The 22,369-nt window shown below is 39.1% G+C and overlaps 3 non-coding genes across 3 annotated transcripts; all 3 read left to right on the forward strand.

Moving 5' to 3' along the window:
* Positions 1-11,659: 11,659 nt before the first annotated feature.
* Positions 11,660-11,734, forward strand: Trnac-gca (transfer RNA cysteine (anticodon GCA)). The gene has a single exon. It is a non-coding gene; the product is annotated as a tRNA-Cys (tRNA).
* Positions 11,735-13,852: 2,118 nt separating this feature from the next.
* On the forward strand, positions 13,853-13,927 carry Trnac-gca (transfer RNA cysteine (anticodon GCA)). Its single transcript has one exon. It is a non-coding gene; the product is annotated as a tRNA-Cys (tRNA).
* Positions 13,928-16,044: 2,117 nt separating this feature from the next.
* On the forward strand, positions 16,045-16,119 carry Trnac-gca (transfer RNA cysteine (anticodon GCA)). Its single transcript has one exon. It is a non-coding gene; the product is annotated as a tRNA-Cys (tRNA).
* Positions 16,120-22,369: the final 6,250 nt, after the last annotated feature.

Genomic DNA, 22,369 nt, shown 5'->3' on the forward strand with positions numbered 1-22,369 from the left:
ATCATCACTGTGTGTGACATCCTAACAGCGGTTAATTATGGCCATATTCAAAGGGTCCATGTTGAGCTAAGAAAAGAGACATATTCGCACCCGAGGACGCGCTAGTTAATACTGCGGACTGCAGCCAGTGGAATACTCACTGCCTTGCACTCCAGCTGGACGCTGTGTGTACTGACCAAGCAAATTGTCAGCATTCCAGATAGGCCCGCTGGCGAGCGCGTGTTACATACCGTACGGCTGCATACAGCCCGTAGACCCTTACAGCATCAATTAAATTCTAATGGGCCCCTTTAAAAAGGTCTTGAGGAGACATCACTTTGTAGTGTATTATTGTATTCTGTTGTTAACCATTTATTGCATTTTTTGTTGTAAGTATTGAAAATTCTCTGGTTGGAGGTCAGGTACAACCTGTGCTGAGTCCGTGTCCTTTACAGATGAACTTCACAGTGCAGCAGCAAGTAAAATCAGAGCATATAACTCCTGCTTTCTTGACTAGATTGTTCCTGTATCAAGCTGTAGGGTTTTAGGTAATCTTCTAGGATAGAGAGCTGGTACAGATTGTGTCTTTCTGGGATTTTTCTCCAGTTTCAGAGTAGTATTCTTCACAATATGTGTCATAGAAAACTGTATTTCTGATCTATTTTTAACAGCAATTATCAATATAGCAACGTTATCTATGTGATGATATTTTGTGTGTATGTGTGTTAGGGATAAACTGTGTTGTAATCTAATAGTAGGCTCAAGGTTCTCATCCAAATTTGTTTATGTGTTACAGTAAAAACCTATGCTCAACACAATATGGAGTCAGTGGACTTAGTCAATATTCATTCAGCTGAAGAGGTAGTGGAAAGCAGAGGCATGTAGACCACAAACTCAAGATTCCTAAAATGAAATTCTGCTGCAGTTGTGAATTTTAGCTGCAGAACAAGCAGAAATGGCCTCTCAGGTTGCGGCATAAGTCACAAAGCCAAAAGGTATGACTACTTGTGGGGAAGCAAGACGCATTAGGCGAGATATGGCTTTCGTGAGCACTCAAATTATGAATTAGTGGAGAAACAGGAAGGTAGAGTGAAGGAATTAGAATTCCTGGATCTATGGAGAAGCTACCAACAAAAGTGAATGAGAACCATGGTAGGCAGGAATCCCTAGGTGACACGGTAGGCTGACTTTTAGACTGAGTGATGAATTAGTCATTAGAGCAAGAAAAAAATTATACAAGAACAGCAGACCATGCACAGGAGCAAGTCTCAATAGAGATAGATGCTTAGGCAAAGTCTAAGGAAGATCAAGTCCCACAATGCGTGAATGAGGAAATCAAGACTGCTGTTAGTTATCTGATGATAAAGTTCCTGTTAACAGTGAATTACTCAAGATCAGGGAACAAACAGAATCCATTTTTCTCAGTGGAGATGTAAAATAGTTGAAAAAACAGTCATAATTGTGAAGAAAAAGGCAATAGATGTTGGGGGGAATGGGGGGGGGGGGGGGGCAGTGCAGTAATGTCAATGTGAATAGAATGATAACAAAATGACACTGACCTTGAGCCCCAGATCAGCCTATAACAATCTGAATGCAAATCAACCAGTTCAAAATATTTCACTTTCTACACATGACATGCTGTTGGCAACAATACTACCCACAACAGTAATGATAGAAGATGCTTAAGAGTATAAATTTTTAAATATTTTCATCAGATAAGAAGATGGTATGTATTGTGGTATTCATTTGTTACTTTGCAGTTGTGTTGCCATGATCATGCAACAAGACACAAAAGATAAGTTATGTAAACAAATATATAAATGGTGATGGAGCCCTATGGGTAACTGAAATAAATGATTCATGTGAAACCTACACTGAGGTTACAAAAGTCATGGGATAGTGATATAGATGGTAGCAGCATCACATACACAAGGAATAAGAGGACAAGGCATTGGCAGAACTGTCATTTGTATTCACATGATTGGTATGGAAAGGTGTCTGATGTGATTATGGACAAAAGACAGGAATTAACAGACACTGAATGTGGAATGGTAGTTGGAATTAGATGTATGAGACATTCCATTTCAGAAATCATTAGAGAAGTCAATATTATGAGATCCACAATGTTAAGAGTGTGCTGAAAATATCAAATTTCAGGCATTACCTCTCACCTTGGAAAATACAGTGGCTGACGGTCTTCACTTAATGACTGAGAGCAGCAGCATTTGTGCAGAGATGCAAATAGACAATTACATCACATGAAATAATCACAGAAATCAATGTGGGATATACAACAATTATATCTGTTGGGACAGTGCTGTCGAATTTGGCATTAATGGGCTGTGGCAGCTGACTACCAATATGAGTGCCTCTGCTAACAGCACAACATTGCCTGCAGCACCTGTCTTGGGCTTTTGAACATATCAGCTGTACTCTAGATGAATGGAAAGCTGAAGCCTGGTCATATGAGTCCCAATTTGAGGTAGTTAGAGTTGACAGTAGGTTTCAGGTATGGCACATACCACATGAAGTCATGGACCCCATAAGTGAACAAGACACTTTGCAGGCTGGTGGTAGTTCCATAATGGTGTTTACTGTATTTACATGGAATGGACTGGGTTCTCTAGTCCAACTGAACCAACAATTGACACGAAATGGTTGTGTTCAGCTACTTGTAGACCATTTGCAGTCAATCATGAACTTCATGTCCCTAAACTACAGTAGATTTTTTGTGGATGACAGTACCCCATGTCACTGAGCCACAATTATTTGCAGTGGATTTGAAGAACATTCAGAACTTGAGTGAATAATCTGACCACCCAGAGTGTCCGACATGCATCCTATCAAACATTTATGGTACATAATCAAGAAACCAGTTCATGTCCAAAATCCTGCACTGGCAACACTTTTGCATTTATGAATGGTTATAGAGTTAGTACCTCTCAATATTTGTGCAGAGGACTTACTATGACTTGTTGAGTCCATGCCATGTTGAGATGGTGCACTACTCCTTGCAGTCAGCCAGCCACTTCCATCTGCTATATTGTTTTAGCTCCCTTTACCACTTTCTTACTGTGTTGTCCATGTTTTACTGCTGGCGGCATGCTTCATCCCACACTTCAGTGTACGTAGGCCCACATTTTTCCAAGCTTGTTACCTATGTTTTAGGTTCTGTTTTATCTTCTGTTTTATCTTACTGTTCTGAGTCTTTTCTTGACACCCGTCTCAATCTGTTACTGAGCGGGCACTGAAGACCTTGCCGTCGTGCACCCATACAACCCTCTCCATCCATTATCCAATCAAAAGGGGGTTCAACACAATATTATGTGGTATCACATGACTTTTGACCCCTCAATGTATGAGGATTTTCAAAAGGCATTTCTTGCCCAATCAGGGTTCACTGGTGTACAGGTAATACTATGGAAGAAAGTTTTTATTCAGAGCCTAATCTGTTCAAATTGGAAGCTTGTGCAAATATTTTGGAAAATAACTTAATATGGCATGCTACTATGATTGAGGATGTTCCAGTAACTATTGTTCTAGACACAGGATCATTTGTCAATGTCATTTCAAGAAGTTCTTTCAGTAAATTGTCCACAAAAACCAAGTTTCATGGCATTCCTGTTCAGAACTGCAATGTGTGATCCAAAAATGTTAGAATGATGGAGATGTCAGTAAAACTAGAAAATGTAGCAATACCCTGCACCCTTCTAGTAGCTGAAGACTTGATTGTTGACTGTATTCTGAACCTTTATTTTATCTGTGAGGACACAATATTGACTTCTCTACTGGTAAGGTTTTCTTTCTCATTGGCAGTGAAAGAGCTAAAGTGGAGCTACTGTGGAAGGATGGTAGCCACAGATGGTAGTGCCCAAGTTTTCAAATCAAATTCTATTGTTAAGGAACAACAGTGGATAAGAGCATTTGTAATACTGTTGAACAAAGAAGTTGAAGTCACGTTACAAGTATAACAGAAAGTAGAAGAGCCAGGGAACCTCACCAGCAAGGAAAGACAGCAGTAGCATGGAATCAGTGTGGGGATACAAATGAAGAAAAACCTGGAATAATCCAAGGAAATATATATGACCTTGTACAACAGTTTCTATCTTACCACATGGTCTCAGTGGAAAGCACTAGATAATGAAATTGGAAGGATGCTTCAAGAATGTAAGAGGTTCACAAGGACATATTCTCATGACGAGCTAATGCTACAAATTGACTACATTAAACCATTTGAGGAGATAGTGAATCATCTGCCTCATTTGTCAACACACTACACAACAGCACAGCTAATGTTTCACATGAGGGGAAAGAATGGATGGATGGACCACATCCCACAGGTTGCCAATGTCAGAGATTAGTGGGAGAAAAGGTTCAGAAAGCTTTGATCAGTTTGAGAGACAAAGCATTCAGAAGAAAGCACAAGTGTTAAAAGAAAGTGGTAAAAATAGTAAGGTATCAAGTGGTGAAGAAAATATTATTAAGAAGCCACCCACCTTTTGAACAAAAGGAACAAAATGTGGCAGCCACTGTATATGGGACAATTTTTTCATTCTAAGAATTTCAAATCCTGGTGCACATTTATTAGGGAACTCAAGTTGTCATTGAATTAAAGGATTTGACCCTCTTCAAGATTTGTGGAGATGTTATATGTAGTGGAATTAGTGTACATCATTGTAGGAACACAGGATCAATTGGAATGGCTGAGCAGAATATTGCATTAGTGTAATGCATAAAATTGGATTTTTTAAATTTTACATGTGCAGTTTGTGTGCATCATTGTAGGAACACAGGATCAATTGGAATGGTTGAGCAGAATATTTTCATGAGTGTAATGCATAAGTCCTGAGAACACTCATACACCGAGACAAAACACTCTCTGACTCAGACAGGCTGACAGCAGAATTAGAACATCTACAAAGAGTGTTCACAGACAACGGATACTCCACCAGGAAAAACCGCAAAGCCCTCCAACCCACCAGATGGCCTGAGGCAGCAGGAGAGGAGCAGGAAGAAGAGACCAGGAAAGTAGCCTTTCTACCATATGCTTGAAGAAACAAAACATCAAGAGTGTGTTCTGCCCCCCTAGAAAGATAAAGACGCTCCTTGGAGCTGTCAAGGATGATTTGGGGTTAAGGAAAACTGGTGTCTACCATACACCCTGTGAATGTGGGATGTCTAACATCAGTCAGACTACCAGAACAGTTGAAATAAGATGTAAAGAACAACAGAGACACACCAGGCCACGACAGGTAACTACATCTGCAATGGCAGAACATTGCCTGGATGGCGAACCAAAATCAGTGACAAAATACCCAGTAAAGTGCACAGTCAAGGGAAGGAAATACGGGAAAAACCATAACAACTCCATAACAAGAAAGTCAGTCGCAGCCACAGTATCAGCTCAGCCAGGATCATCATTTGAACAAAAAAAGGCAGTGCCAGAATCATCTTCAGCAAAAACAGAAAGAAAATGTGGGGGTCCAACAGAAGAAACAGTGGTCAGTGCATCAATCAGTAGGATAACTGTGACACCTCATCACCAAAAGCATGTTTAGACCAAGGCAAGAGAAACATAAAGTTTTCAAGGTAAGCAGTGCTCAGTGCTTCTCAGTCTTCCACCAAAATATGCAATGCATAAGAAACAAAGTGCAACAATTAGAAGTGTTTATTGACAGCTCACTTGTTTGCATAACAGAACATTGGTGTAATCATTCAGAATTAACAAATGTAGCACTAAATTCGTACAGTCAAGCCTGTCATTACAGTAGAAGCACTGTGAAATGTGGTGGATCATCCATATATGTGAAGGAGGGGATTATGTGTAAAATAACAAATGATGTTTTGGCAATAAGTGAGGATAAACGCGTAGAGATATCAGCTTTAGAGATAAGAAAACCTAGATGTATTCCAATGACTAACTGTACTGTCATTGACAACTCACTTGTTTGCATAACAGAACATTGGTGTAATCATTCAGAATTAACAAATGTAGCACTAAATTCGTACAGTCAAGCCTGTCATTGCAGTAGAAGCACTGTGAAATGTGGTGGATCATCCATATATGTGAAGGAGGGGATTATATGTAAAATAAGAAATGATGTTTTGGCAATAAGTGAGGATAAACGCGTAGAGATATCAGCTTTAGAGATAAGAAAACCTAGATGTATTCCAATGACTAACTGTACTGTGTATATATTGTGCTCCCAGTGGTGACATGGACACATTCACTACAAAATTAACTGAAGCATTAGATATGGTCTCTAGCCCCAAAAGCAAAATCATCATTTTTGGAGATCTAAACATTCACACGATGGACCCAGATATGTGGTGCAACAGCTTTCTGAACATTACGTATACCTATGGTACATTACCATTAAGTAACTCTGCCACTAGGATAACCATACATTCAGCATCAAGTACTGTCCATATGCTAATGGACATAGAGAAAGATAGGTGTGACATTGCCATAGATGACCTTGGTATCCCAGACCATTCAAGTCAGTTATTAAAATTAGGCACAGAATCAAATAATAACACTAAATTACACAAGTGCAGTAGGGTTTTCTCTGAGACAAACTCTGGGTAACCAATGGGATAAGGAAATCCTCTTAAACCCCCAAGCACCTTAGCTAAATGACAAACTACCGTAATGATTCAGCATTTCATAAATATTATCGTACATACAGAAAGATGTATAGAGAAAATTTGTTAGCAGCTAAAAGGTACCAAAAAGACAAATTTGTAGAAAAAGCTAATAATAAAATCAAATTAGCTTGGAAAATCACCAAACAGGAAACTAATGGGAAAAAATTATAGCCAATAAACATGCAGTTTCAACACAATGATACCAAAATAAATGTCCCCAAAAAACTAGCAAACTTTGTCAATCAGTATTTCAGCAGCATACAAACCAAACTACAACAGAAGTTCAACAAAACAAAGCATTTACAAACGCTGAGCAAAATACCACACACAATGATGCTACAATCAACTACAGCAGAAGAAGTATGCAATGTTATGAGTAACCCAAAATGTAAAAATTCAGCAGGCATAGATGAAGTACCTGCATGCTTACTGAAGGACTACATAGACAGCATTAAAGACTCTTCAAGTCACATCATCAATTAATTCTTCTCCACAGGTTGCTTCTCAGACGTACTAAAGCATGCAAAAATCCTACCTGTACATAAGAAAGGTGACCCAGAACTCATAGAAAATTGAAGACAAATCTCGTTACTCTCATCCTTTTCAAAAGTCATAGAAACCATAATGAAAAACAGGCTTATGGGGCACTTTACAAAGTTCAATCTTCTGAGTAAAGAGCAATTGGGTTTCTGGGCTGGCAAAAGCACAAATTCAACTGTTGCTCATTTCTAAAGTGTTGTCCTTGTAGCACTAGACAAAGGAGACCACATAACAGTGATCTTCCTTGATTTGACCAAAGCTTTTGACACAGTAGACCACACAATTTTGCTAAACAAACTAAATGCACTAGGAGTAAGAGGAGTAACAACCATGTGGTTTCATTCATACCTGCAAACATCCAACAGGTGGAGGTCACTCAAACTAACTCCAATCATACCTTTTCATACCTTTCAGACCCAGAATACATCATCATAGGAGTCCCCCAAGGAAGTTTGTGGTCCCAATCATCTTTTCAATATACATCAATGATTTTCCATGAATTGTCAAACATGGTGAATCAGTACTGTTTGCTGATGCTAAAAGTTAATGACGAGCACATAGAATGTGTACCAACAACAAAATTTTTAGGCATGCACGTCGACTCTCAACTAAATTGGATTGACCACACTGTGGCACTGTCTGCCTCCAGTAGCTGAGTGGTCAGCATGACAGAATATCAATCCTAAGGGCACTGGTTTGATTCCCGGCTGAGTCAGAGATTTTCTGCACTCAGGGACTGGGTGTTGTGTTGTCCCAATCATCATCATTTCAACCCCATTGACACGCAAGTCACTGAAGTGGTGTCAAATCAAAAGAGTTGTACCTGGCAAACAGTCTACCCGATGGGAGGCCGTAGTCACATGCCTGTGGTACTTGGAAAACGAATAGCTTCAGCATGCTGTGCACTTAGGATAATAAATTCAATGTGTAGTAGCTCAAATACTAGAAATGCATTTTTTGCATATGTCCACTCTATAAATAATTATGGCATATCCTTCTGGGGAGCAAATGAGCAGAACAGACAAACAATATTTAAGTTGCAAAAAAGGGCTGTACAAATCATAACAAAAAGTAGCAATACATCCCATTGCACAGAATTATTCAAATCTTTGGGTATATTGACAGTTTTTTGTGAATATCATTTTGCAGACAGTGATATACATAAAAAGCATATTGAACAGTTTCTGATATACTGTTCCATACATGCACATGAAACAAGACACAGGCAACACTTTAACCTCTATAGGAAAAACAAATCAAAAACTCAAAACAGCATGTTACACAATGGAATGAAATTATACAAAAATCTTCCATGAGAAATTGCTTAAAAATTATCTCTTGGAAAAGTGTTTTTATACTGTCAAGGATTACTTGGAATGATGTAAATATACAGCAATATGTAAAAATTATCAACTGTGTTATTAAGTGATTTAACAATGTATCTTTATGTTACAATATTCATGAATTCTGATTGTGATTATTATAAATTTGTTTCCCTATTGTATATACTCATTTGACAACATCCATACAATCCTGATTGTCTATGGATGGATAAATAAATAAATAAAAACAAATTACTCTGCACAAATTATCATTGATAAACTAATAAATTCCCTTAAAGTGATTCATGTCAATGAAGTTTTGCTCTTTTATGTTCAACTATGTTATATATTCACATGCCATCAGTGCTGACGTGGCCTAATGTGGGTCAGATCACCATCATTCTACCATTCCTTGATCCACCCTATTTCCTGTCCGTCCACATCATGGATGAAATCAAGAAGGGCTTCACTGTCCGGCACATGAAATTCATCACCACCTTCCCTTCAGTTTTCTTAGGGACATCATATTGATGTTATTACATCTGATTAATATTGTTTCCATTTTCATTGAAATGTTGGTGTTGTACATAAACCTTCATCCAAGAAACATTTGCAAAATGTACAGATGGAATAGCTTTATGTAACCTGTATTATAAGTATTTGGACATCAAAGCATAGTAGGGTAGGGATGGGGATGACCAAGTAGTGGCTCTACTCTAGGAGCAGACAGGGACCTGTTGTGAAGAGGTTTGGGCAGTTAGGCACAGTCAGGAGGGAGACAGATGATTGGGCAGCTGGGGGGAAATACATGGGTGCATTGGCAGATTAAAACTGTGTGCCGGAACGAGACTCGAACTCAGGACCTTTGCCTTTTGCGGGCAAGTGCTCTACCAACTGAGATACCCAAGCACGACTGATGCCCCGTCCCCACAGCTTTACTTCTGCTAGTACCTCATCTCCTACCTTCCAAACTTTACAGAAGCTCTCCTGCTCAGTTGGTAGAGCACTTGCCTGCAAAACGCAAAGGTCCCGAGTTCGAGTCTCGGTCCGGCACACAGTTTTAATCTGCCAGGAAGTTTCATATCAACGTACACTCCGCTACAGAGTGAAAATCTCATTCTTCAAGTTTTCTCTAGTTTTCTTTCTTTTCTTTGTTACTCTGGCCTCCTTTGTGATGCATTCAGCAGCTTTTTTACCTTCACTGACACACTGACTGTCCACCAGTAGAAGCCCATTTTTATAGTGTCTCCAGATGATTAGTCTGTTTATGATTTTGAGTCTGCTTGTAACTCCATCATTAATGTATATTATGACATCCATCACACCAATCTGAAAGGCTGACATTCCAAGAATGCAGTTTTGGCAAGTGGTCCCAAATGAAACTACTGAGAGCTTTTTCTGAATTCTGCATTTTACCATGTAAACATTTTTGCAGGAATTTTGATTTTGAAAGACCTTCTGCGCTTCAAACATACATTTGGAGATATTTCATCCTCAAATTAAAGTCTATCATTGATATTAGCAGATTTCTTGTGGGCTCCTAGGCACTTAAAAATTGCTCACTGCATCTGCTTTAAACAGGCATTTAAACATAAAAGTCATGAAGTTTTATATTGTACATAATGTACATGTTTGAAGAATCACGAAGAATCACAGAATTTTATTAAGTAAAACAGAAAATTTTCATTTTTTTAACCCTCACGATGTCCAGGCCCTTTAAAACTATTAACAAAAATGGTACTTACATTTTGACAACTGCCATCCGTCCCATGTCCAATGATTCCTCAAATACAGCATAGGCAAGGCAAACACATTTATTCAGATGCAGGCTCTTTACAGGGATACATCACCTTTCTCACTTCCGTCTTCACTCGACATAATTACAGCATCACCTTAGCTCAAAAGCAGATTTCCTCGGCCATCACATCCAGGTCTGGTACTACTGGTATCTCCAAAAAATTCTTAGGAATACACTTGTTGTGACTCAGTATTATCCTGGTCTTGAAAGCATTTATCAGCTACTTCAACAAGCCTATGTCTCCCTGAAATCATACCGGGAAATGAGGTCCATTCTATCTGACATTTTGTCCATGACAAGTAGAATAGCTTGTCATGTCCCTGCCAATAACAGCAGCATTCTTCTCGGACCTCAAGCTCCTTCCACACTTATTTTCCTACTCTACGGTTCCTAGCCTTGTGACCGTCTCCACTGTAAGGCTTAACCTATACACCCTCCTACCATTACTTATACCAACTCTGTATCTCTCAAAACATATTCTATCAAAGGGAGAACTATTTGTGAAATGACACATCTCCTGTACCATCTGTTACATAAACACTCTTCAGCTTTTTTACATTGGTACAACTACCACCAAGTCATCAGTTTGGATGAATTTTCATAATCACAGTGTGTTTGCTGGAAACACACAATATCCTGTTACAGAACTTGCTCTGCAACGTGACAGTCTTAACCTCAGTGCCTGTTTCATCACACATCCCATCTTGATTCTTGCCACAGAAATATGTTTCTCAGAGTTCCACAGGTGGGAACTGGTATTACAAGTCCTTGCTTCTTCATTTTTGTTAATTTCTTTGGTTTCAGTATTCATTTCTTCACTTCCTTTTAGTTTTGTGTACCTTTGTTTTTTGTCCTGTCTATTCCCCCTCCAAGCTTGCCAACATGCCCTCTTCCTCCCCCCCCCCCCCTCCTCTGCCCATTCCTCCCCTCTTGCCTCTGTCACTACCACATACTTACCTTTCTAAACTTATTAGCTTGTACACAATGTTGTGTCAGTCATACTTGTATTATATATTGCCATATCTTCCACCTTTAAGCTCTCAGATTTTCAGATCTCATGCAATGCAGTCCTCAACAATCCATCTTTCCTTCATATCCTAGCCAGTAAGTGTCCCTTGACTGGGGCCTCCTCTTCCCAACTCTCCCCATTTCCTAATTGTGACCAGTCTTTTCCATTCACACATTTTCCTTCCCATTCAACCCTTCTGCAAGCAGAAGGAGCAACTGCCTCTGAAAACCTGCATATTTCTGTACATATATATGTGTGGTCACTTGTCACAGCTTGGTGAGTAGAGTTTTTAACTATTGAATTACACAACATTTTCAAGTATTAATGATCTTCACTGACATTTTAAGTGATTTGCACCTGGAGTGCTTGGGTAGCTCAGTTGGTAGAGCACTTGCCTGCAAAACGCAAAGGTCCCGAGTTCGAGTCTCGGTCCGGCACACAGTTTTAATCTGCCAGGAAGTTTCATATCAACGTACACTCCGCTACAGAGTGAAAATCTCATTCTTCAAGTTTTCTCTAGTTTTCTTTCTTTTCTTTGTTACTCTGGCCTCCTTTGTGATGCATTCAGCAGCTTTTTTACCTTCACTGACACACTGACTGTCCACCAGTAGAAGCCCATTTTTATAGTGTCTCCAGATGATTAGTCTGTTTATGATTTTGAGTCTGCTTGTAACTCCATCATTAATGTATATTATGACATCCATCACACCAATCTGAAAGGCTGACATTCCAAGAATGCAGTTTTGGCAAGTGGTCCCAAATGCAACTACTGAGAGCTTTTTCTGAATTCTGCATTTTACCATATAAACATTTTTGCAGGAATTTTGATTTTGAAAGACCTTCTGCGCTTCAAACATACATTCTGAGATATTTCATCCTCAAATTAAAGTCTATCATTGATATTAGCAGATTTCTTGTGGGCTCCTAGGCACTTAAAAAGTGCTCACTGCATCTGCTTTAAAAAGGCATTTAAACATAAAAGTCACGAGGTTTCATATTGTACATAATGTACATGTTTGAAGAATCACGAAGAATCACAGAATATTATTAAGTAAAACAGAAAATTTTCATTTTTTGAACCCTCACGATGTCCAGGCCCTTTAAAACTATTAACAAAAATGGTACCTATATTTTGACAACTGCCATCCATTCCATGTCCAATGTTTCCTCAAATACAGCATAGGCAAGGCAAACACATTTATTCAGCTGCAGGCTCTTTACAGGGATACATCACCTTTCTCACTTCCATCTTCACTCGACATAATTACAGCACCACCTTAGCTCAAAAGCAGACTTCCTCGGCCAACACATCCAGGTCTGGTACTACTGGTATCTCCAAAAAATTCTTAGGAATACACTTGTTGTGACTCAGTATTATCCTGGTCTTGAAAGCATTTATCAGCTACTTCAACAAGCCTATGTCTCCCTGAAATCATACCGGGAAATGAGGTCCATTCTATCTGACATTTTGTCCATGACATGTAGAATAGCTTGTCATGTCCCTGCCAATAACAGCAGCATTCTTCTCGGACCTCAAGCTCCTTCCACACTTATTTTCCTACTCTATGGTTCCTAGCCCTGTGACCGTCTCCACTGTAAGGCTTAACCTATACACCCTCCTACCATTACTTATACCAACTCTGTATCTCTCAAAACAAATTCTATCAAAGGGAGAACTATTTGTGAAATGACACATCTCCTGTACCATCTGTTACATAAACACTCTTCAGCTTTTTTACATTGGTACAACTACCACCAAGTCATCAGTTTGGATGAATTTTCATAAGCACAGTGTGTTTGCTGGAAACACACAATATCCTGTTACAGAACTTGCTCTGCAACATGACAGTCTTAACCTCAGTGCCTGTTTCATCACACATCCCATCTTGATTCTTGCCACAGAAATATGTTTCTCAGAGTTCCACAGGTGGGAACTGGTATTACAAGTCCTTGCTTCTTCATTTTTGTTAATTTCTTTGGTTTCAGTATTCATTTCTTCACTTCCTTTTAGTTTTGTGTACCTTTGTTTTTTGTCCTGTCTATTCCCCCTCCAAGCTTGCCAACATGCCCTCTTCCTCCCCCCCCCCCCCCCTCCTCTGCCCATTCCTCCCCTCTTGCCTCTGTCACTACCACATACTTACCTTTCTAAACTTATTAGCTTGTACACAATGTTGTGTCAGTCATACTTGTATTATATATTGCCATATCTTCCACCTTTAAGCTCTCAGATTTTCAGATCTCATGCAATGCAGTCCTCAACAATCCATCTTTCCTTCATATCCTAGCCAGTAAGTGTCCCTTGACTGGGGCCTCCTCTTCCCAACTCTCCCCATTTCCTAATTGTGACCAGTCTTTTCCATTCACACATTTTCCTTCCCATTCAACCCTTCTGCAAGCAGAAGGAGCAACTGCCTCTGAAAACCTGCATATTTCTGTACATATATATGTGTGGTCACTTGTCACAGCTTGGTGAGTAGAGTTTTTAACTATTGAATTACACAACATTTTCAAGTATTAATGATCTTCACTGACATTTTAAGTGATTTGCACCTGGAGTGCTTGGGTAGCTCAGTTGGTAGAGCACTTGCCTGCAAAACGCAAAGGTCCCGAGTTCGAGTCTCGGTCCGGCACACAGTTTTAATCTGCCAGGAAGTTTCATATCAACGTACACTCCGCTACAGAGTGAAAATCTCATTCTTCAAGTTTTCTCTAGTTTTCTTTCTTTTCTTTGTTACTCTGGCCTCCTTTGTGATGCATTCAGCAGCTTTTTTACCTTCACTGACACACTGACTGTCCACCAGTAGAAGCCCATTTTTATAGTGTCTCCAGATGATTAGTCTGTTTATGATTTTGAGTCTGCTTGTAACTCCATCATTAATGTATATTATGACATCCATCACACCAATCTGAAAGGCTGACATTCCAAGAATGCAGTTTTGGCAAGTGGTCCCAAATGCAACTACTGAGAGCTTTTTCTGAATTCTGCATTTTACCATGTAAACATTTTTGCAGGAATTTTGATTTTGAAAGACCTTCTGCGCTTCAAACATACATTCTGAGATATTTCATCCTCAAATTAAAGTCTATCATTGATATTAGCAGATTTCTTGTGGGCTCCTAGGCACTTAAAAAGTGCTCACTGCATCTGCTTTAAAAAGGCATTTAAACATAAAAGTCATGAGGTTTCATATTGTACATAATGTACATGTTTGAAGAATCACGAAGAATCACAGAATTTTATTAAGTAAAACAGAAAATTTTCATTTTTTGAACCCTCACGATGTCCAGGCCCTTTAAAACTATTAACAAAAATGGTACTTATATTTTGACAACTGCCATCCATTCCATGTCCAATGTTTCCTCAAATACAGCATAGGCAAGGCAAACACATTTATTCAGCTGCAGGCTCTTTACAGGGATACATCACCTTTCTCACTTCCATCTTCACTCGACATAATTACAGCACCACCTTAGCTCAAAAGCAGACTTCCTCGGCCATCACATCCAGGTCTGGTACTACTGGTATCTCCAAAAAATTCTTAGGAATACACTTGTTGTGACTCAGTATTATCCTGGTCTTGAAAGCATTTATCAGCTACTTCAACAAGCCAATGTCTCCCTGAAATCATACCGGGAAATGAGGTCCATTCTATCTGACATTTTGTCCATGACATGTAGAATAGCTTGTCATGTCCCTGCCAATAACAGCAGCATTCTTCTCGGACCTCAAGCTCCTTCCACACTTATTTTCCTACTCTATGGTTCCTAGCCCTGTGACCGTCTCCACTGTAAGGCTTAACCTATACACCCTCCTACCATTACTTATACCAACTCTGTATCTCTCAAAACATATTCTATCAAAGGGAGAACTATTTGTGAAATGACACATCTCCTGTACCATCTGTTACATAAACACTCTTCAGTTTTTTTACATTGGTACAACTACCACCAAGTCATCAGTTTGGATGAATTTTCATAAGCACAGTGTGTTTGCTGGAAACACACAATATCCTGTTACAGAACTTGCTCTGCAACATGACAGTCTTAACCTCAGTGCCTGTTTCATCACACATCCCATCTTGATTCTTGCCACAGAAATATGTTTCTCAGAGTTCCACAGGTGGGAACTGGTATTACAAGTCCTTGCTTCTTCATTTTTGTTAATTTCTTTGGTTTCAGTATTCATTTCTTCACTTCCTTTTAGTTTTGTGTACCTTTGTTTTTTGTCCTGTCTATTCCCCCTCCAAGCTTGCCAACATGCCCTCTTCCTCCCCCCCCCCCCCCTCCTCTGCCCATTCCTCCCCTCTTGCCTCTGTCACTACCACATACTTACCTTTCTAAACTTATTAGCTTGTACACAATGTTGTGTCAGTCATACTTGTATTATATATTGCCATATCTTCCACCTTTAAGCTCTCAGATTTTCAGATCTCATGCAATGCAGTCCTCAACAATCCATCTTTCCTTCATATCCTAGCCAGTAAGTGTCCCTTGACTGGGGCCTCCTCTTCCCAACTCTCCCCATTTCCTAATTGTGACCAGTCTTTTCCATTCACACATTTTCCTTCCCATTCAACCCTTCTGCAAGCAGAAGGAGCAACTGCCTCTGAAAACCTGCATATTTCTGTACATATATATGTGTGGTCACTTGTCACAGCTTGGTGAGTAGAGTTTTTAACTATTGAATTACACAACATTTTCAAGTATTAATGATCTTCACTGACATTTTAAGTGATTTGCACCTGGAGTGCTTGGGTAGCTCAGTTGGTAGAGCACTTGCCTGCAAAACGCAAAGGTCCCGAGTTCGAGTCTCGGTCCGGCACACAGTTTTAATCTGCCAGGAAGTTTCATATCAACGTACACTCCGCTACAGAGTGAAAATCTCATTCTTCAAGTTTTCTCTAGTTTTCTTTCTTTTCTTTGTTACTCTGGCCTCCTTTGTGATGCATTCAGCAGCTTTTTTACCTTCACTGACACACTGACTGTCCACCAGTAGAAGCCCATTTTTATAGTGTCTCCAGATGATTAGTCTGTTTATGATTTTGAGTCTGCTTGTAACTCCATCATTAATGTATATTATGACATCCATCACACCAATCTGAAAGGCTGACATTCCAAGAATGCAGTTTTGGCAAGTGGTCCCAAATGCAACTACTGAGAGCTTTTTCTGAATTCTGCATTTTACCATGTAAACATTTTTGCAGGAATTTTGATTTTGAAAGACCTTCTGCGCTTCAAACATACATTCTGAGATATTTCATCCTCAAATTAAAGTCTATCATTGATATTAGCAGATTTCTTGTGGGCTCCTAGGCACTTAAAAAGTGCTCACTGCATCTGCTTTAAAAAGGCATTTGAACATAAAAGTCATGAGGTTTCATATTGTACATAATGTACATGTTTGAAGAATCACGAAGAATCACAGAATTTTATTAAGTAAAACAGAAAATTTTCATTTTTTGAACCCTCACGATGTCCAGGCCCTTTAAAACTATTAACAAAAATGGTACTTATATTTTGACAACTGCCATCCATTCCATGTCCAATGTTTCCTCAAATACAGCATAGGCAAGGCAAACACATTTATTCAGATGCAGGCTCTTTACAGGGATACATCACCTTTCTCACTTCCCTCTTCACTCGACATAATTACAGCACCACCTTAGCTCAAAAGCAGACTTCCTCGGCCATCACATCCAGGTCTGGTACTACTGGTATCTCCAAAAAATTCTTAGGAATACACTTGTTGTGACTCAGTATTATCCTGGTCTTGAAAGCATTTATCAGCTACTTCAACAAGCCTATGTCTCCCTGAAATCATACCGGGAAATGAGGTCCATTCTATCTGACATTTTGTCCATGACATGTAGAATAGCTTGTCATGTCCCTGCCAATAACAGCAGCATTCTTCTCGGACCTCAAGCTCCTTCCACACTTATTTTCCTACTCTATGGTTCCTAGCCCTGTGACCGTCTCCACTGTAAAGCTTAACCTATACACCCTCCTACCATTACTTATACCAACTCTGTATCTCTCAAAACATATTCTATCAAAGGGAGAACTATTTGTGAAATGACACATCTCCTGTACCATCTGTTACATAAACACTCTTCAGCTTTTTTACATTGGTACAACTACCACCAAGTCATCAGTTTGGATGAATTTTCATAAGCACAGTGTGTTTGCTGGAAACACACAATATCCTGTTACAGAACTTGCTCTGCAACATGACAGTCTTAACCTCAGTGCCTGTTTCATCACACATCCCATCTTGATTCTTGCCACAGAAATATGTTTCTCAGAGTTCCACAGGTGGGAACTGGTATTACAAGTCCTTGCTTCTTCATTTTTGTTAATTTCTTTGGTTTCAGTATTCATTTCTTCACTTCCTTTTAGTTTTGTGTACCTTTGTTTTTTGTCCTGTCTATTCCCCCTCCAAGCTTGCCAACATGCCCTCTTCCTCCCCCCCCCCCCCCCCCCTCCTCTGCCCATTCCTCCCCTCTTGCCTCTGTCACTACCACATACTTACCTTTCTAAACTTATTAGCTTGTACACAATGTTGTGTCAGTCATACTTGTATTATATATTGCCATATCTTCCACCTTTAAGCTCTCAGATTTTCAGATCTCATGCAATGCAGTCCTCAACAATCCATCTTTCCTTCATATCCTAGCCAGTAAGTGTCCCTTGACTGGGGCCTCCTCTTCCCAACTCTCCCCATTTCCTAATTGTGACCAGTCTTTTCCATTCACACATTTTCCTTCCCATTCAACCCTTCTGCAAGCAGAAGGAGCAACTGCCTCTGAAAACCTGCATATTTCTGTACATATATATGTGTGGTCACTTGTCACAGCTTGGTGAGTAGAGTTTTTAACTATTGAATTACACAACATTTTCAAGTATTAATGATCTTCACTGACATTTTAAGTGATTTGCACCTGGAGTTTTAAAATGTGCATTACATAAGCTCATAAAGATTCTAATATTACTAAAGATGCAGATGAATTTCGTGGTCCAAATTATCAACATAATAAATAATAAAAATAATCAAATCTGGTTTTTCTGAAATGTATAAACTAATTTTTAATGCACATGAATTTTTCGTTTGCATGTGTTCCTGAATATACTTCTGACTGCACCCAGTTGGTCACATTACAAAATCACACCATTTTTGATGTAGAATACACCCTTCTATACTTATGAAATACTGTTTTTTTTTTCTTTTTACCTGACTGCAATTCTTTACATCCATTGCATTGCAGCTCAACAACTCTTATAATATTCAAATTATTCATTCTTATCTCTCTTTTAACTTATTTTAGTTTTGGTTGTAGCAGTGTTTGACAATCGAGGAAAGTACCAATTGATGTTCCAATATTATGCTCCCTCCTTTCAAATTGTCACCCCATCCTCCCCCAGCCTACAAAGACAAGCACTTGCGTGCGTGCGCGCGCACACACACCCACACCCACAAGTGAATAAAGAAGCCTCAACAGTGGACAAAGTTCAGTGCTTGATAAATTGTGATAATTCAAATAACAAAAACAGTGCATCTAAAATTGTAGTAGACGGCAACACGTGCACACAAAACATGCGTAGTTGTGTAAGAAAAAGTTCTGATCGCGTACGTAAACAAACACAACGGAAAAATAACGTAAAAATATTTGGAGACAGTCATGCTCGCAATATTTCGACATGCATGTCGAACTCTGCTCAAGATGGTTCGTGTATATCAGTAATTGTTAAACCAGGAGCAAAATTCGTGAATGTGGTAGAAGACATACACACAGAATGTGCTACATTCACGGAAAAAGACTGTGTTGCGATAATCGCAAGAGCAAACGATGTTTATTGCAACGAGGCCAGCACTTTCATTAAAAAGCTACTCGTATTGCTGCAGTTATTACAGCATACAAACATAATACTAACAACTGTGCCCACGATATATGACCTGGCAGACTGGTCTTGTGTGAACAGAGAAATTCGGCTAATGAATAGTAAACTGAAACACTTTTGCACTAAGTTTACGAATGTGACACTACTGGATACAGACAGGTATGAGAGACACTGCTTCACAAAGCATGGACTACATCTAAATCAGTTTGGCAAAAATAAACTAGCAGCAGACATTGGAAAAGCTTTTCATGAAATAATAGGCCTAAACAATAATGATCATGAAAGCAGACCAGTCATAGCCCTAACTAACGAGGGAAACTAGTGAGCTGGGCCAACTCTAGCAGGATTTGGTCCAGTGACAAAAATCTGCAACAAGTAATTAATACACAAGCGAAAGTTCACTCAAACAGCAATACAATTAAAGACAAACAAAAGTTAACAGTGTTTCATCAGAACATAACAGGCCTATACTGCAAGCTGGATCAGTTCACAGCAAATATAAAAGACACAAAAGGTATAAACAGTGCCCACATTCTGTGTCTAACAGAACACCACATCACTGCTGGTATTGAAGTGGTCCCTATTCCCAACTATGTTTTGGCAACGTCTTATTGCAGGAACTATATGGACAAAGGAGGAGTAGCTGTATATGTAAAAAACAATGTCTTGTTCATGGGAATAGATGTACAAAGATTTTGCTTTGAGCTACGTTTTGAAGTATGTGCTATAGAGGTGCCAGACACTGTCTCCAGATTAACAGTTGTGGCAGTTTACAGGGCACCATCTGGTAATTTTAAAGTGTTTGTTAAACAATTAGATACTCTTTTGTTGTACTTAAGTAGAAAAAACAGGGGCATGGTAGTTGTTGGGGATTTTAACATAGATTTCTTGGTTAATTCTCCCTGCAAGGTGGAGTTTGAAAATCTCATGTGCACGTACAACCTTGTTCCCGTGGTTAGCTCGCCCACCAGAACCACAACCTCTTCCAGTACTCTCATTGATAACGTTTTTGTTGATCAGAGTAAAGTCAACCATATTAATATTGAAATGGTTATAAATGGTCTGTCTGACCATGACGGACAACGAGTTACTTTCAAAAGCTTGGGAATTCCTCTGAGTGACACCTCACTTAGATGGAAAACAGTAAGGAAAATAAGTGAGGAAGCTATTCAGACGTTCAGATCATGTCTTCAGCATACTGACTGGACACCTGTTTATCTAGCAGAAACTGCTAATTCAAAATACAATTTATTCACAAATGAGATAGCAGGTACCTTTGAAAGTTTATTTCCAAAAAAGTCATACAGAGTCCAACCTGCTAGGTCTGCAAAAAAACCATGGCTCACTAAGGGCATCATAGCTTCCTGTCAGAGAAAAAGACAACTCTACATAGCATCAAAGACTTCTAACAACCCTGCTCAGCTAAAACTTTATAAACTCTACTGTAAAATTCTTGCCAAAGTATTAAAAACTCTAAAAGTATGTGTATAGCATCCGAAATTACTAATTCTGAAAATAAAATTAAAACAATCTGGAATGTGATAAAGAGAGAAACAGGGACCGTAAACTACACCAAAGACAAAAATATTGTTTTAACTGTTGACAACTCAGAGATAACTAATAGTGAGGAAATTGCTGAAATCTTTAACCAACATTTTTTAACTGTCCCAACACAGATAGGTTGCCATGGTTCTGTAGATAAAGCTGCCTGTATAATGAAAAATAATTTTCCAGAACCTTTCAGTCAAATAAGTGTGCTTACTGCCAATGAAATCAAAAAAATCATACAGTCTTTGAAAAATAAACATTCTGCTGGTATCGACAATATTTCAAGCAAGCTGTTGAAAGCTTGCTGTAGTGAAGTGACTGAAGTTTTGTCTCACATCTGCAACACATCCATGCAACAAGGAGTGTTTCCAGACAGAATGAAATACTCTGTTGTCAGGCCCCTGTACAAAGCAGGGGATGCTACAAATGTGTCAGACTATCGCCCTATCTCTCTATTAACAACATTTTCAAAAGTCCTAGAAAAAGCTCTGTACAACAGGATTGTGGCACACCTTGGTGACCTGAACATCATTAACAGTCAGCAGTTTGGTTTTCAAAAGGGAGTTTCAATAGATAACGCAATTTTCTCATTCACAAATGATGTTCTAGAGTCTATAAACAGCAAGAGGCTGCCAATTGTTGTCTTATGCGACCTATCAAAGGCGTTTGACTGTGTAGATCACCAGATACTCTTCAAGAAGGCCTGTCATTATGGAATTACAGGACCTGTAGGGAACTGGTTAAAATCGTACCTCGAAAATAGGAAGCAGAAGATTATTCTAGATGTTTCAGATAGTGTATCACAATATATAGTGGACTCTGAGTGGGGAATTGTGCAGCATGGAGTGCCACAGGGATCAGTGCTTGGGCCCTTGCTGTTCCTCATATATGTTAATGACCTGCCTTTATCCATCAATAAGCGGTGTAAATTTACAATGTTCGCTGATGATATGAGCATTGTGGTGGATAATGTGTCAACTACTGATTTAGAATCTGAGGTCAATGACATCCTTAAAGAAGTTCTGGGTTGGTTTAGTATTAACTCCCTTTCAATAAACCTGAAAAAAAAAAAACAATTTTATCCAGTTCCAGACAACCCACAAAAACCCAAAAGAAATAGTTATCACACAGATTGATCAGATGATAAAGCAAGTTTACTTATCAAAATTCCTAGGTGTATACGTGGACAGTAGGCTGAACTGGGAACATCACATTCTACAAACACTAAAACGGCTGACGTCGGCAACATTTGCCTTACGAATTTTGTCACGTTTCAATCATATTACCATCTCAGAGTCAGCTTACTTTGGCTATTTTCATTCAGTCATGTGTTATGGCATCATCTTCTGGGGCAATACACCTGCCGCAAAGAAAATCCTCACAGCACAAAAAAGAGCAATAAGAATCATTTGTGGTGTACCCCCACATACCTCATGTCGAAATCTTTTTAAACGACTTGAAATACTGACAGCAACATCTCAGTACATATATTCACTGATGTGCTTCATAATAAATAACCCCACTCTGTATGAACGGTATTGCCTACATCATGAACATAACACCAGAAGAAAAGAGGATTTCCACTGTGAGTTAAAGAACTTGACACTTATTCAGAAAGGGGTAAAGTAT

Source organism: Schistocerca serialis, chromosome 1 (assembly GCF_023864345.2).
Source record: "Schistocerca serialis cubense isolate TAMUIC-IGC-003099 chromosome 1, iqSchSeri2.2, whole genome shotgun sequence".
Lineage (NCBI taxonomy): Eukaryota > Metazoa > Arthropoda > Insecta > Orthoptera > Acrididae > Schistocerca > Schistocerca serialis.